Consider the following 17,387-nt stretch of genomic DNA (forward strand, 5'->3'; position numbering starts at 1 on the left):
ATCTTTGCTCCTTTATTCCTTATGGCCCTTGCTGACAGTAGGGAACATGCTTCCATACAAAACCCAGATGTATACCACTAGCTCTGCTTTTTATAATGAAGTTGCTGCTCAAGCTTTATAAAACAAAGTTTTCTGTTGGGTTTGGTTTAGAGCACTGGAGAAGACTGCCATGTATATGGATTTGAACTCCAACATTACAATCTGTCTGTCCCCACCCTTCATAGCTCAATAGGTTACTTAGTGGAGAGTAGATGAAGTATTATCTATCATAGGTGGGTAAGTGAGGATTGACACTAAGAAAACTGGTCAGGGTAGGAGAAGACAATAGTCCAGGCCAAAGGAATCAAGGGCATTTTGACAATCACCTGTCTACTCTGGATGATGTTATATCTAATGGGTCTAGTTGGTAAGCACAGAGAGAGACAGACAGAGAGAGAAAGAGAGAGAGAGAGAGAGAGAGAGAGAGAGAGAGAGAGAGAGAGAGAGAGAGAGAGAGAGGAAGGGTAGGAGTGGTATGTGTATATTGGGGGACAGCTCCACCAGTTGTGAGGTTTTCATTCTCAAATCTGTGTCTTGCTTTTATTCATTTTTGAGAGACAGCCAACACCTGCCCCTAAGTGTATCATAGAGATTTTGTTACATTGATTGCAGGTCCCTGAGGATACAGGCTTTCTCACTAAGTACCAGCCAATTACATCCGCTACTAATTAATGTTGAGACTTGTCAGGAGAGCCACTTGGTGAGCTCCTGCCCCCGTCACACAGGAAGGGGGCTTCTTCTACAGGAGCAGATGGGCTAGCAGTCACGGCATCCAAGAACTCCAGTACCTTCACCATGGATAGCTTTTCTATGATCTCTCAGAGGTTAGCAGAGTACGGGACCAAAACATGGAGACCACATGGGTGAGAGACTTCTGGAAACTGGACCAGATTAGAGCCTCCCCATGGAAGACTCTGGGGGAGCCTGGACTTGAGGCCTCATGGCAGATGAACTATTTCTAGTGCAATGGCTATGGTGTGGCTGTTTATCCCACGTTATAGTCAGGCATAGGAGTGACTTGAAGAGGAGTGCCAGGGTCACAGTGTCCCTCTCTTGTTCCTGTGACTCTGTCTCTTGTGGTGGTCTAACCCCCTCTGTCTTCCCTCTCCTCCACCACTCTCTCGGGTTTTCTTTAGACTTACATGTGGGAGATCTCTTGGGTGTCTTTTAAAATTGCAGGTTCCTGAGACCCATCACCAGTGGTTCTGATTCAGTGAGTCAAGGCTGACATGTCATTATCAGCACACCAGTTCTCAAGCCAGAGTCTGTGGATGTCATGTGGTGAGGGTCACGTTAGACTATACTGCACAAAATCTACAACTGGATTTTTATTTGCCTTTATCGAAATGGGCACAGATAATCCTTTCTGAAGACCCTCTGTACTTGACATTGATAACTGCTGGCTAAATATAAATTGGCTGTTGACTTTCTGACTGCTTAAGGGGTCTGAACCAGGTAAAGCAGACATGAAGCAAAGTTGTGGTTTGAATTCATCAGTGCATGCTTGTAGAGGCACGCATACCTCACATCACAATACTTACCTGTGAGTGCATAGCTCATTTCTCTTGACTCCAAGTAGCAGAAGTGTCATTCTGGAAATTAAAACTCATCTTCGTGAGCTCATAATAGTAGCTACTGCTCCTGAGCTTGGAGTGAAATGAGCAATGAGAGATGTTGATGTTTTTCTGTTTGTGTCTTAATCGAAGCAATATTATGTTCCCTCTCCAACAAACGCTAAAGTCCATGCCATGGTTTTGTCTAATAAGGATGTGGGTAGTAAATGTTATCAAGGTGTTAAGATAAACGTCTCCACAGGGCCTCAGTGTTTAACCCTTTCTTCTTTCAGGCATACATCAGAAGAAATGGTGTTTCTCGGCTTGAACTCTATATAATTAGTTTCAAAGATCTTTCTATCATGTTTAGAAGTAATCTCTCATGTGACTGGAGAAAGTTAATCACACACACACACACACACACACGCTCATACACACACATGCTCACACACAGATACACACACTCTCTCTCACAAGGCTCTCTCTCACACACACACACACTCACATGCCCATACACACACATACACACACACAAACACACACTCTATCTCACACACACTCTCTCACAATACATACACACTCTCTGACAATACACACAGACACAAAACTCTCTCACACACATGCTCACTCACACAGACACACACACTCTCTCTCACACACACATACTCTCTCACACATTCTCTTAAAATACACACACTCTCTCACACAACACACTCACACTCCCCCCTCTCTCTGTCTCTCTCACACACACACACACACCACAGGTTGGGAACCTCTGCCTTACACAGTCACAGAAACCAGAAGTTGAGCATAAACTGAACACAAGCAAGCTGTATGCCATGATGTCTGTCATCATGAGGAAATGCCTGTCTCAGGAATAGACGGCTTCAAGCACTGTCAGAGATCTTTATGGCCGTGTTCCATTAAAATTATGATCACCCAGGACAGAATAATCAAAATTCTGTACTAGACTAAGGACTTGGCAGTCCAAAGGTCCTGGTGCAGAATGGGAATACAGCTCCATGATACAGCCCAGTATGTGAGACTCTGGGCCTAATTCCTGGCGTTATGAAATAAATAATAAATAAATATAATTGATTAAATAAAAAAGAAGGTTCATCTTGGCAGCTCCACGTCAGGCATGCTATCACACTGGGGTGGAGGGATGGCCGAGGAAAGCTTAAAATGTGGGACAGATATAAGGTGTCACAATGATATTCTAAAGAGTTGTAGGCATCTCCATGCTCATTCATTTTGTTTTAGTATTTGTTTCTTTTTTTGGGAGGGGTGTAACAGACACTTCATAAACAGCATACATAGTAAGTAAGTGCACATGAACTCAGTAACTTTAAAGTTTTTTATTGAACAATTTAAATCCTTCAAAGAAGCCTTCTCTTTGTTGTGCCTTATGTGTCTGACCAGGGAGGTGTTATTGCAGTAGGTTATGTGTTAGGACTGGATTCTCCAGACACTGAGGTGGCTAGGATAACATTATTGGGACAGAATCCAGCTCTTCAGGAGCGTGTATCCAAGAGCATTTACATTTGTGAGCAGATGGATGCTAAAAGACCAAAATACAGATGGTCTTTGACTTACAAAGTTCCAACTTCAGAGTTTTTAAGTTTATGATGTGTGGAAGCGATACACATTTAGTAGAAACCATACTTCAAAACTTCAAAGTTTGATCTTTTCCCAGGCTAGGATGTGGTGGGGTACTCTCTCAAGAAGCTGGGTGTTAACCAGAGAGCCAAAGATGTCAAGGGGATCACAGTACTTTACAGTATATGGGGCTACTGAGTTCTGGTAGATATGATGTATGTATGAAGTGTATCTTCACCTTATGACATTTCCAATGTGTGGTGAGTTATCAGCGCACAGCCCTTGGAATAAAACAGCATCTACCTGTGAAGAGACAGATGGGTGGACAGCTGCAAGAGCAACGGGGTCTTATGAGGAGGAGGGAAGAGGTGGGGGTATTTGGACCTCAGCTGTAATGGAAAATCCAGGGTCAGGAACCATCATGGGATGCATGATTTTTCCTGCAAGGTACCTTTACCTTCTCAGGTGACCTCTCAATCTTAAACCATGACAGGTCCTTACTCAGCTTCATCTCTTTTGTGACTGTGTGGCTTTTATGTGAAGTCAGCATGACTTGATCTCACATCTCCATTGGCATCTTTTCTGTTTGGGCTCCTGCTAATTCCATGGTCTCCTCTCCTCTCTCTTCACCTCCTCTCCCCTACCCCTTCCTTCCTTCTTCTTCTTCTTTTTTTTTTCTTTTTAGATAAGGTCTTCCCATGAAACCCTGGCAGCCTTACAATTTCACATTTCAGAAAATAAAATGTTTAGTATAGGCTACTTACCAGCCTACAAGTCAGTTGTTTTTGGACTAGGAATTCAATGTCTGGTCCCATCAACTAAAGCTAGTGTCTGTGTGTGTGTGTGTGTGTGTGTGTGTGTGTGTGTGTGTGTGTGTGTGTGTGTGTGTGATGGGGTAGGCTGTGGCTCCCTATGTTTCTGTTCCATTAGCAGTGACTGGGCAGTCTTGCCGGAGCACCCAGGAACTACAACTAACAGCTCTAATATAGAATGAAGACTCAGGTGTAGATATCATGGTGGTCCTGGTGGATACTGGGACTCTGACAATGGAAGAGAAGGATAGAGAAAAGAGAACTTTGGGCTCAGCTAAACCTATGACCCCTGAGAAGGTGCTGGCTAGAGCAGAGAGGAGTCCACATTTCGAGAAATGAGTTAATTTTGACAGATGTCATTTTATAAAGAGAGTCTGGCTCACAGAGCAGAGTGCTTCTGCCCACTTCCCACGTGACAGAGGCGTTTCCAGATCCACAAGTCCTCATATTTCTTTGCATTGTGACCCTTAGCATTGCTTTTGTATGATGCCACATTTTTTTTCTGATTGTTTTTGTATAGTTTTGTAGCACATGAGTTTCTTGGGTGTTTTAAAACACTGGAGGAAAAGATGAGAGTAAACAGGTCTTTTCCACTTCTCCCTTAGAGCACCATTCCAAGAAATGGCATGCCTGGAGGAAGGCATGGAGTTAGCAAGGAAGATGGTGCCTGGTTACTTCCACACCTAAGGATCCCACCCAGATTTGACATTGAAAATATGCGTGAACTAGTAGAAGCTCACTAGAGGCCATAGCAAGAGGTATTTTGAATGCCTCTTCATCTTTAGACAGAGAAGTCCCTATCCAGGGTTTTGTCATTGAAATCTTCATGTGTCAGGAAGCCAGAGACACCCTCTGTCCCTACGCAGGTTCAGCTCCAGCTTCTCCCTTGTGTCATTTTCTGCCAGCATAGCTTATCTGAAATCCAATGTCATTCTTGCTGTGAGGGAACCAAGCTGGGTGAATGTATGTCTTAGTCTGCAAATCTGTCTAGCCACAAATAGCGCGGGTGACTATTCTCCTTCTTCCCGGTAGCGCGTGTCTGGGGAAGTTACCTCTGGAAGTCCTTCCATCCCTTAAAGCCTCCGTGATTCTCTTCCCACGAGGACCACAGAACTCAGGAGCTGGGGGAGGAAGAAGAGGTTTGGACTTCATCTGGGATGTGAGCCATTTTCAGTCTGTGGAGTCCTGTGGTGGTGCCTCACGGAAGAGGGATGTGCTTGTGCTGAGCGGTGTGGTGGGAGCTCACAAGCAGTCAGACACTTGTATCACTAACAGTCCTCACAAGGCAGAGGCTGTGGATGGCAGAGCCACTCTGTGGTTTTAAGGACACCAGTCAATTCTGTGTTTTTCTCTGCAAATCCCAGGACTTCATTAGAAAAGCTTTCTCTTGCTGAGCCTCAGCTGATGGAGGCTTTTGGGCCAGTATTTTCCTTAACGATTGCAAGAAAGATTCTAGACCTCCCTAAATATAAAATGCCTTCTATGGGCGTGGGAATCAAGATCCACTAGACTCTGTACAGGTGAAGGGAGGTTTATTCAGGGAGAATGCACGTACACAGGAAACAGATGACCGCTGCGTGTTCCACTCCAAGGATGCCGACCCTGCCACTCGGATGCTCTCTGCAACCTGAGCAGGAAGCAAGAGAGCTCCGAGTCCTCAACCTAATCCTTATCCTTGGTCATGTCCACATCTGTGACCACGCCCTTTTGGTCACAAGCAAGCATCATAGGCTGCCAGGGGCAGCCAACCTGGATAGTGCTGGGGATTCTGGACATCCTGAGTACAGGTAGACTGGAAGGAATAGAGGTGGGGCATCTGAACTGTGGGATTTTGACTGGTGGCAGCTGAGGCTGGTCTTCCTTGTGGTGTTGGAACTGAGTTTCCACATCTGTCCTCAGTGCAATGGCAAGCTATCAGAAAGGTTTGAGGAAGTCTATGGCAGGGTCTGGCTTTTGCAAAATTACTGTGGTGGCTCAGTGCAGCCCAGACAGCGAGTAGAGAAGAGAGAAGACTTATCCAATGCAGGGGCATTACATGTTTTCCCTTCTTTTCATTCCATACCCTGAGCATCATCCTGTCCTGGCTTTGACAAGGGACTGAGCTACCCCCAAAAGTCTTCCAGGAGTTAGGTTCAGTTCAACACACAGTCATTAAAGAGATGTGTGTGCTTAGCCCTACTATGCTGGGTTCTGTGTCCCGTAAAAGAAAGACGTGTAGCTGGCTGCCAAGAAAATATGTACTATTTCAATTACACGAGTAAAACTTTAGTTCCCAGAGAAAAGGGCGCAAGCACTGGTGCTGTGTGTACCACACAGTGGTATTATGTCAGTGTTTTTCTTCCGTAGACTGAGGAAGATGTGTTGCTGGAGTATTTCTTTCCAGCCAGGTCCCACTGCCCTCAGCCCCAAATAAGCACACAGACTCTATATTAATTATAAAACTGTTGGCCAATGGCTAGGGCTTCCTATTGTTTTGCTCTCTCTTAATTATTAACCCATAACTACTAATCTATGTATTTCCACATGGCCTTATCTTACCAGAGAATGCTTGGTACATCCTGCCTCCCTGGTCTCTACATGGCATCCTCTTGGTCTCTCTCTGCTTGCCTTTCCCAGAATTCTCTTTGTCTCCTAGTCCCACCTATCTTCCTGCCTCTATTGGCCAAACAGTGTTTTATTCATCAGTCAGTAAGGGAAACATATATACAGTAAGACATCCCCCATCAAAGATGTAGCATTAGATGTATTAGTCTGGGGCCTTTGAGAAGCAGATGGGATGAAGCATCTAATGAATTTTTAGGGGGAAATTCCTTGAGAGAATTCTAGGGTGGGAGACAGGGATGACCAGGAGAGCTATTGGGTACAAATGTGACAGGCATCTAAGAGAGTTGGGTAGAAGCATTCTGGACAGCTGTGCAGGCTGAGGATGTTGGGTAAGACCCAGGCAGAGTTCTGGAGGCAAACTAAGTGAAAAGAAGCCCACATTTTCCAGGATTTAGCATCATGACATGCTGAGCCATTGGGTAAGGGCAGCCTGGGGGTGTCATGGCCTCTGCAAATGTAGATTTCTGAGAAAGCAGTTGGAACCCTTGACTGATAACTGCAGCTTGGACACTGGAGGGCTCTCTTCCATGGTTACCACCAGAGGGTGACTTCAGCAATGAGAAAATTCCTATGCATGCCTTTAAAAAGCACACTTAACCTCAAGAAGTCTCACAGGAGACTATTTTTAGCTGGTAATTTATTTGAATTTGTTTATCGGTGTGCTATAATCCAGAGATCCTGATGGGAAAGAATCAGACGTTATTTTTAAGGGGCTTCTAGTCCCCTGACATGCACTGCGATGGCCATTTGCACCTGTAACTCTAGAGCCTGGCTTGGTGATGATGCTTGTGATGACAATGCCACCAGTTCCTGGGGGCGTGGGAGCTGGATTTTAATGACAACCTGCTTTAGTTAAAGGACTCCACTCATACTGCATGTGTGCTGAGGCGTGTTGATGCATGCCTGAGCAGGTCGGAGGTCAGTTTTATATGTTACTACTCCTTGGGAGCCATTCATCTTTCCTTTTTTCTCCCCCCCTTTCTCTCTCTCTCTCTTGAGCTAGAGACTCTTATTGTTCTGGAATAGGGTGTTCTGTCTTCCCAGCTTTTGGTGTTTTTCATGTGAGTTTTGGGGATCCAACTCAGAGCCTCATGCTTTTGTGTCAATGACGTTACCTGCCCAGCTGCCCCCCACCTCCAGCTCTGGCCCCTGCTAATATTGAAGGAGTTATTATAAAGCTGCCCCCACCCCCAGCTCTGGCCCCTGCTAATATTTAAGGAGGTATCATATTTGGAATGACATTTAGTTTACAGGTGAATAAGATTTGGTTTGTTTTGGATCCAGTTTGTGGAGATGATGAGAAGATAGAGTTGGAAAAAGCATAATGAAGCGCTCTCTGGTGAGCAGAGCTTTGCAAAGGTGGGCTGGGGTTTGGCTAGTGTTGCTGACACCTAGCTGGCCACCTGGTAACCAGGAGCAAAGGTCAAGGCAAGCCTGGAAAGGATGGCAGAGGTTTTGGAGGGACCTCAAGTCCTTGAGATTCTGTAACTCGAAGAAGACTTGCCTTACAATATATAGAAGGAGGTCACCCCAAGACAGGGACTCGGAGGGAGGTTGTTCCCCTCAATCCTTAGCTGTACCCTAGCCAGCAGTTTTCACTGATGGCGAAGACAAGTCAGCCTATCACTTTGTTGCCCAATGTGCACCAGGTAACAAAAAGCCAGGCGTCTCAGCCAGTGTGGCTCTTTCTCTGGCAGGGCAGAGGAGAGCTTTCCATTATCATTCTCATGACTGGCTCTTGCAAAGGAGGTGAGGCTATGAATATGCAAGATGCCATATAATTTTAGCAGAGGCGTCCCAGAGACTCCATCTTTCTGCAAAGGCCTCCCTGGAGGCTTGACAAGTATCTGAGAGGAAGCACACTGCTAATTAGCAAAGAAATTAGATTACACACATCCCGACAATATCCATTTTTAATATAGTCAGATACTAGTTGTTCAAATCTGATAGGAGAAAAACCACAGTCCAAGGCTATGTTCCCTTTCAGAAGAAAAATCAGTGAAGGCACCATTGTGGCAATTTCAGAAATGACTCAGAAGGCATTTAATAATTAAAGTGGCAGGGTGATGTCTCAGCCCGGCTACTGCTTGTGGTGTGACCTTGGGAAAATGTGGATGTTTCTGTGCCTGTCTTCCTTACTTGTGAAAAAGAGCACTAAAAACCTAATCTTTCACCTGCATGGAGGTTAACCTCTCTTGTCTCTGGGTTCTCCCTGCAGGTTTGAAATCCCAGGTGTGAATATTTGATTGTTTCTTCCAGAGGCCTTGGTGAAGACAAGAAGAACAAGGTCTGTTCTTTCGGTGTTTATAGGACTCCCCGATGAAGGGTGCTTCCTTCAACAAAAAGATGCCAGATACTGGGTGGCCAAACACAGAGAAAAATGATATGCCACTACCATACATCTTCTGTAGAGTTTGTGGAATGAAGGAATTTACGGGAAGGACTTTGCACACACACTGCTCTGCAAATGTCAGAATTGCTGGTGTTATAGTCGTCAGCCGACAGGCTTTCTCTCCCAGGGCATCTTGCCATGACTTTGATTCAGTTTACCTTTCGGGAGACTTTCTCAAGCCCGTCAGGACTGGCCCTCTCAGTGTCTAGCCTCTCTGCGTCGTCTTGACGCTTCAGTTTCTCTGGTTAGACTTCAACAATGGAAGGAATCACCTGGACGATTTTTGCAGTAGGTCACACAGATGGCGGGGTTTGGCCTCTGCAAGACCTGTTCGGGCAACAGGTATAGAGAAGACTGAAGGATGCTGCTGCCCATGGCAGTGTCTGTCTATTCCATAGGAGCCTGGGGTAGCATGGCCCCTCACAGATATCCTGTGGAGAGCCAGGTTGGTCCAGGTTAGTCAGACCGCCATGTGATGCATCCACTAGTTACTGAATGTGGACCACACAGGTAAGGGAGTGGTACCTTGACTGGAACATTTGCTGTAGCTGAGACAGTTTCCGCAAGACAGGCAGCTGGTAGGCGTGACAAGCCCTTCCTTAAAGAGCAATTTGGGTACGACATGGCAGTGCCTGGCACAGTATTTCATATCCTGCTCTACCACCCAGGTTCAGCATGACAAAGGCAGTTCCAACGTGATCTGTTTCCCTTTGGAGAGATGAGTTCTCTTGTTAAAAACAAAACAAAACAAAACATTTAGGCATCACCGCTCATGTCCAACCCTATTATACTTTACATGGGGAAGCTGAACACCCGTATCTCTGCTTCATGATGCTATAATTTCCGTTATATGTGGTGCTGCCTTCATGCCTTGACTTCCTTCCTTTATATCCAACACCTCTGAGGTCAGACTGAACGTGGCAGACTCTGCTAATTGCTGTAACAGTAATCTGTGTCTCTTCTATCTGACTAACTGAACTTGAGTTCATGCTCATAGTAGTAGGGCCCTATACTAAATGTTGTCTCTCAGGATAATTTTATGGCCTTGGGGAGACCTTTCTCTACTAGCAACACTTTACTTTCCCGTTATCCTTCTCTTATTCCTTGAAATGTAGGAACCATGTGCGGAAGTCTTGTGGCTGTCCTGAGAATAAAGACAAGATTCATACCCTCTGACTTGTAGGACACTGTGTCTCAGCCTCATATAATCACTGTGGAACTTCCGTCTACCTGCTCTGGACTTATGTTAAATTAGGGAAATCAAATCCTTGTTGAGTTAGAGCACCACTGTTTGGAATTCTGGGTTGTCAAACTCACCTATCAGTTAATATTAGCAAGCCTGATGCATTGAACTTGATAAATGTAGATTAAAATTTTCAGTTGTGATCTTGGAGGCACCCTTGGCTTCCTGTACAGAAACTTGGTGAAGGGAAAGGACTGAAAATTTAGGAAACTGGATGTCTGGTGCTTCATTTGCTAGGTGTGTAACTACACACCTCAAATGGTCATCTGGGAGCTCAGTTTCTCCTAGGGAAGAGTTGGAGTGAACCCCACAGTTTCCTGACAGGGCCCCGGCCACTCTTTCTCTTGTCCTCAGACATAGATTGCCCTGGGACACATCCATATAAACACAGTTTTGGTTTTAGGTGGGGAAGATACAAGTGGGATGGGAATGACATATGTCTGTGCTTTAAAAGGCTGTTTCCTTTAAGTATCATCCAGTTTACTAAGAATTTTCTTCATGTGAAATTTTTGTATTTTTTTCTGGATTGATTATTGAGTTAATTAGTATAATTAAGTACAATTACAAAATGAGTCCAGGTCTGTGTAATCAGGTTCTAACAATGTGTAATTAAGTAACTACATCTTGCAATTAGAAGCTTGGAAACCACAGTGCCTTTTTAGGATACTCATTTTATTCTATTAAAAAATTGTCCCAAGTCTACACATGGATTGTTTCCAAGAAACTCACTTTTACCTACAGTGGAATGGGTGTTTTTATTTCTGTAAGTCATTAATAACACTTTTCTTTTGAAGTCTCTTGTTTTAACTTTTTTTAAAAAACTTTTTAAATTGATTCTTTGGGAATTTCACTCCATGTACCCCAAATCCACCCATTTCCCAATCCCTCTGTATCAGCCCTTTATCCTTGTAGCATACCTTCCAAAGGAAAACTTGAAAAGAAATAAGAAAAACAAAATAATTAAAATAAGAAATTAAAAATGCAAATAAGAATATTAATTAAAAACAAACAAGGAAGGAAAAACAAAAAACAAACAAACAAAGCAAACAAAAAGCCCACTTTACTCCTCCATCTTCCCCTCCTCCTCATGGTCTCTTCATTCATCTTAGTGGCACTGGGAGCTGCTGTGTTTCCTCCAGTAGACCCTTTTGTCCACACAGCTTTGCTTGCAAACGTTCATTGGATAGTGTGTTGCTGTTCAGTTTCAAGGCCTCGGGTTTCTGGTACACCATCAATATTGGACCCTCACCGAATCTCCTCTTGGGTATCCTGCAGTTGCCTGAAGCCATGGAGATCCTGCAGCTATGGCTCTGCAGGACTGGTCCCTTCACACTGTCCAGCAGGTCACAGATGGGATCGATGTTGGGGAGTGCCAACTAAAGACTTGTATGTGTGCCTGGGTGGTAGCTGAGTTGGTCATCCTAGTCTGCTGGAACCACCCCCCTCATGTGAGGGGTAGAGTCAGCTGGGGCCAGCTTTCTCAATTGCAGGGGCCAGCTCTCCTATGAGGGGTCAACCAGCTCAGCATGGCCCTCTTACTGCAAGGCATGGTTGAACATATGGTTCACATGTGGTAACACAGGCGACAGGCATCAACACAGACCCCAGCTACAGCAGGACAACAGACCCGGACATGGACCTCAGCTGCAGCTCAGGTCTGGATGCCACCATGGCCCCAGGTGCCAGTGCAGGCCACTCAGATCTGGATGGCCCTGGTGGCAGCATGACACTCAGGCACCAACATGGCCTCAGGCATTGGCTCTGGCCCCGGGCATGCTCATGGCCTATGGTGGTAACAGGAACCGTGGACATCAGCATTGATCATAACTGCAGCAGGGCCATGGATCCAGATATCGCCTTTGGCAGCAACCCAAATGTCATCAGGGTCCCAGGTGACATGCAGGCCACCTGCATCAGTCACTTCCCATCACCTTTGAATCTTCAAATCTGCCTCTCTCCACAGGACATGAACCAGTCTGCCACTCTCTCTCCCATACCCTACCATATAGTCGCTCACCATAATGGCACCTATGGATTCTTCTACTCGCGTAGTGCAGGTGGCCCCAGGCAGGCTTGTGGGTGTCCATCCCATGTCCAGTCCTAATGTCACCAGCCAGGGCAGGCACACCACTTTTCTTATTAGAGAGTTATAACTATTTTTTTTTTCAGATCAAGCTTCTTTGGGTCCCAGAATTAAAGTAAATCTCTGTCATATTTTTTGGTTTGTTTGTTTGAAAAAAGTAGTGTATTACTGAAGAAATCAATGAGGGGATTTGAAAAATGAACAGAGTCTTGGTTTCATTTCAGAGCATGTAAAATAGAAGGTGGCAGGCTTGAAAATGGTGATGTAGGGTTTGGAAAGGGAAGCCCAGATGTCGCATTTCATGAATAACATTGAAGTCATACCATCAATATTTGACATTAGGCTAATTTTTAAAGGTATTTTGGATCCAAATAAGTTTTCTCCTTCTACATGTTCATTGTAAGGCTTCCCAAATGATAGGGACTATCCCATGTCTGTGAGGTCCCCATGTTTCACATGAGTTACAATAATGGCCTCGAATGAGCATGGAGGAAACACAAAGAGCACCCTTAGCTGTCCTGGAACTCACTCTGTAGACCAGGCTGGCCTTGAACTCACAGAGATCTGCCTGCCTCTGTCTCCCGAGAGCTGGGATTAAAGGTGTTGACCACCATCCCACATTTTAGATTGAAGGTTGTTGGGGGTTTTCCAGTCAATGTTCATTGCTCATTCTTGTTACACATGGCTAGTGCTGTCCTTGGGGCCTCTGTGGAATTGGGGGCACCATAAACCCTCATTGCTCTCTCTCTAGGAGGATAGCATATTCATTCTCACATTGACATTTCCTCTCCAGAGAAGACCTGGGTGTTGCTAGCACTCAGTAGCTACTTGTTCCCAAGGCTGGGAAGAGCCAAGCCATGCACTTGGTGAATGCAGACAAAGCTTCCAGGAAGGAATGAGGAGAACCAGAGATGAAAATGTGTCATAGGTGAACTTTTGTGGTATGTCTAGTCTGGGGGGTTTGAAGTGAGAGAAGAAGGGGTACAGGAGAGACATTAGACATAAAATACTTCAAACCCTCTGAAGGGAGGTCTGTTGGCTTTATGTGGTGTAGGCTAGCTGGGAGGTCTAGAACTGTGGTCTTCCTGAGATGCTACACTGTCTGTCTCAGCCTATGATGGTTGCTCCTTGCTGGTTTCTAAGAGAGACAGCTAGGCATGTCAGTCTGTTTCAGCAGTCTTAGGATTCAGGCAAAGAGTTTTTTCCTTTTAGAGTTTAATGAAGATAATAAAGAGATTCATTTTGGATGACTGAGCTCACTCCATGGAATGGATGGATAATTTACTGAGGAGCTAACTTAAATGTAACTTATAGGCTGAGCTGCAGTCACTGCATTTCTCATTTCCTTATCTCTCCTTACAAAGAAATGTGAAAAAATGTTAACCATTCCTGTTTCTGATTCTCTCTGGTTTTCTTTCTTTCAACACTGGTTTTTAATCTCTTGCCTGGGCTCACTGAAGTTCATGTCCCACCCCAAACTGTCGTGGAATGGCTTCATTATTGAATGAGACTTGCAGGGTCTTCACAAGTAATTACTCAAGTTCAGGATTTATCTCTTAATAGACTGCATCTTCAAAGCTCTAGCTGACTTATTTCTCACTCTCTACTGTTTCACGTTAGGCTAAAACTTCTAATTCTCCCTTAAAAACCTCTTACACTTCCCTGATCCCAAGGAAGCCTGTGGAGTTTCCTGCCTGGATTGCTCAGACCTGTACTGTACCAACAGGAGACAGCCCTGGATTTGGCTGGGCAAATGAGGGCAATGGTTGGGAAGTTTGGTTCCTGTCTGTGGAAGAGTGTCCAACTGTGTGAAATTCCTTTATCATTTGGCTTTGCTGAAGAAGGACACCACATATTTTGCCTATTATGGGCCAACATGTTGTGTTTTCCATTAATTGCTTTAAGCCCATTGTATTATTAAGTCAGATACAGTGAAAGGGCTGGATTTCTGTTGCTGAAGGTTTCTTGTCCTGCCAGGTCCTGCCACCCCTCAGCCCCAAATAAATACACAGACCGTGTATTAATTATAAAGCTGTTGGCTGATAGCTAGGGCTTCTTTTTGGCTAGCTCTGTCTTACTATTAACCCGTTTCTATCGGTCTATGTATTGCCACCAGGCTTATCCGGTAGTGTCCCAACATGTTGTTACTCCTTCAACAGCATGGCGACTCTCTTTCGAGCTCCCTCTGCCTACCTTTCCCAGAATTCTCCTTGTTTCCTAGTCCTGCCTATATTCCTGCATCATTGACCAAACAGTGTTTTATTCATCAACCAATAAGAGAAACATATATACCGAAGGACATCCTCCATCAAGTTTCTACTCAACATGTAAACTAACATGTCAATCTGCAACTATGTGTACACACACACACCCACACACCACAAACAAACAAAAACACAACTAAGCTAGAAACCCTGTTGTGAAAAAAAATCAAAAGAGCTTAGTTCTCCAGGCCCTCTTATCTACAAGGTGACATAGAGGGGACCAGATAACACTTGTACCCACAAAAGCAGAGAAGAGCCCCCAAGAGCCTCACAGTGCTACTGTCAATTTGCCTGCCCATCCTGAAAGGAGAGATTGAGAGAGAGAGAGATTGAGAGAGAGAGAGAGAGAGAGAGAGAGAGAGAGAGAGAGAGAGAGAACATTTGGTTGCTCTGAGAAGTCATCCATTTTATCCCAGGTGAAATCTATCTCCACCACCCTGCCCTTACTACTCGGGGTCTTTGGAGACCCACAGAATAAAATCCAAGTTCTTCGGTTTGGCATTCAAGCCTTAGTTATGTTCATTTCTACAGTTTTGTATCTCTGGTACTGTGCTTGGACACTTTGAGTTTCAAGGCCTACAAGGTAAGTTCTAGAAGTCAGGATGCTTGCACACAATATGTGTAAACCTCTGCAAAAGTGGTTTCTCCTGGAGTTCAGGAAAAGAACTTACAGCTTCTGATCATATTACTGTCTTTAATTTTCATCTCGGAGATAGGATTTTTTTTCTTTTGCAGCCAAGACAGCAGATTGCAGCTCCTTCCTGCAATAAATTCATGTGTCATACACTTATTTCCCCTTGTTGCAAATGTTAAGGCCTCACCAGGCATTTTGGACCCAGTGACTAAGAAGTGGGATAACACAGTCTGGGCCACAGACCCCATGTAAGCACGTGTTACTCTCAGCTGGGAGGTCCACAGAGAGCAAAGGGCTCTAACAGGCCCAAGCATGGCAAACATGGTGCCAGCATGCTCTCCTCACTCCCCTCTCCCTTGTTAAAGCCTCAGACTCCCTTATTTAGGCACATCTGTATTCCCGAAGCTAGCCACCAAGGTCTATTCCCTTATTTGGTCGCTTTCTTATGCCTGACTCATGGTGCAGCTATCAAAACATCAAGATCCAGCAATCAAGGCAAGTATGGAGAGTGCTCTGCCACGTGACTTCTGCAATAGTGGGGAAATGAGGACGGGTACATAGCTCAAACCTGAGGAAGATAGCACTCTGTAAACTGAGGCTTCGCCCCTGTTCAGGGTTTAGAGAACTCTAGAAATGGATCAGCTACCCGATGGAAAACTGCTGTAGAGATGAACCCACGCACCTGAGGAATTCGGGAACTTGCCTTACAGCCCCACAGGAGAGGTGGGCCCGGAGACGGGTTCGTGCGAGAGGCCTCTGAAATGCCTCAGCAAGTACTTGGGAGAGAGGGACAGGGAGAAGGACCCAGCAGGGAAAACCTCAGAGGCAGAGGACTCCCTGGAAAGGCCCTTTCTCTAACCACTGTGTAAGGCCAGGAAGACTTGCCTTCTCCCAGTCAATAAAAGCTGCTGGCGTCTTCTCACATCAGTCCCCAGAGAATCAACACAGCAGCGAACAAAGTGAGTAGGCAGGAAGAACCTGCTAAGAAAGTCGCCTGCCTTTCCCAGAATTCTCCTCATCTCCTAGTCCTACCTATATTCCCGCCTCCATGGGCCAAGCATTGCTTTATTCATCGACCAATATGTCAGGAGTGGTGGGAGAGCCCACCAGGAGAGTCACCATGTAGCGTCCTCCGGTAGGATAAGGCCATGTAGAAATACACAGATTAGTAGTTATGGGTTAATAATTAAGAGAGAGCTAGCCAGTAAGAAGCCCTAGCCACTGACCAACAGATTCGTAATTAATATAAAGTTAGTGCGTTTATTTGGAGCTGAAAAAAGGGCATCAGGACCTGGCAGAACAAGAAAACCCTGCAACACTGTATAGCCCTGGTCATCCTGAAACTTTTGATAGACCATCCTGGCCTGGAACTCACAGAGAACCATCTACCTCTACCTCCAGAGTGCTGGGATTAAAGGTGTGAGCCACAACTCCCAGCAAGTTTTAATACAGCCTTTGAATACTATTTAACATTATCACATCATGACCAAATCAAAGAAATTATGATGTTGAATATACTTGGGAACAACACATGGGTTTTCCATAAATATGGACCCCACCATCTCTGAGGTCTCACATGACACCACCCTATCTATCACCTTGGTTCGGTACCATGTTAAAACAACTGAGATCAGTTTAGGAAACATAAAGAGTCAAATTGTCTCCTATCGGTGGCATGGGGAAAGAGAGAAAGGAAAAAGAGCAAGCTTGCTGGGCATTGTACCAAAATAACAGGGTGTCACTTAGGCCAAAGAGACACAGTGGGAATGCCAGAATCTTAGAATTTAATTTTCTAAATACTGATAGAGGGCCATAATTTTTTTTCCTGAAAGAACAGAGGATGTATTTTGATTCAGGACTGCAAAATCCTGCCTCATAAAATAGCATATCCCGTCCCTTCTATGTTACAAGTCATTGTTCATCTACAAAGATGTTTCAGACCACCAGCTGGGGATCAGAAGAGGCAGGAGGTAACTTTGAAACCAGAGTATTTCACACCTGTTAGCAAGCTACATGACCCTGGGTACATGCCTTACCTTACTGAGGCTATTTTTTTCATCTTTAAAAAAATGGGATAAAAATAGACACCCTGAATATCTGAAATGAAGTCTGAGTCATTTTTAAAACAAAATGTGAAGCATGGTGCCTGGCACTGAAAGACCAC

Source organism: Mesocricetus auratus, unplaced genomic scaffold (genome assembly GCF_017639785.1).
Source record: "Mesocricetus auratus isolate SY011 unplaced genomic scaffold, BCM_Maur_2.0 Super-Scaffold_100676, whole genome shotgun sequence".
Classification (NCBI taxonomy): Eukaryota; Metazoa; Chordata; class Mammalia; order Rodentia; family Cricetidae; genus Mesocricetus; species Mesocricetus auratus.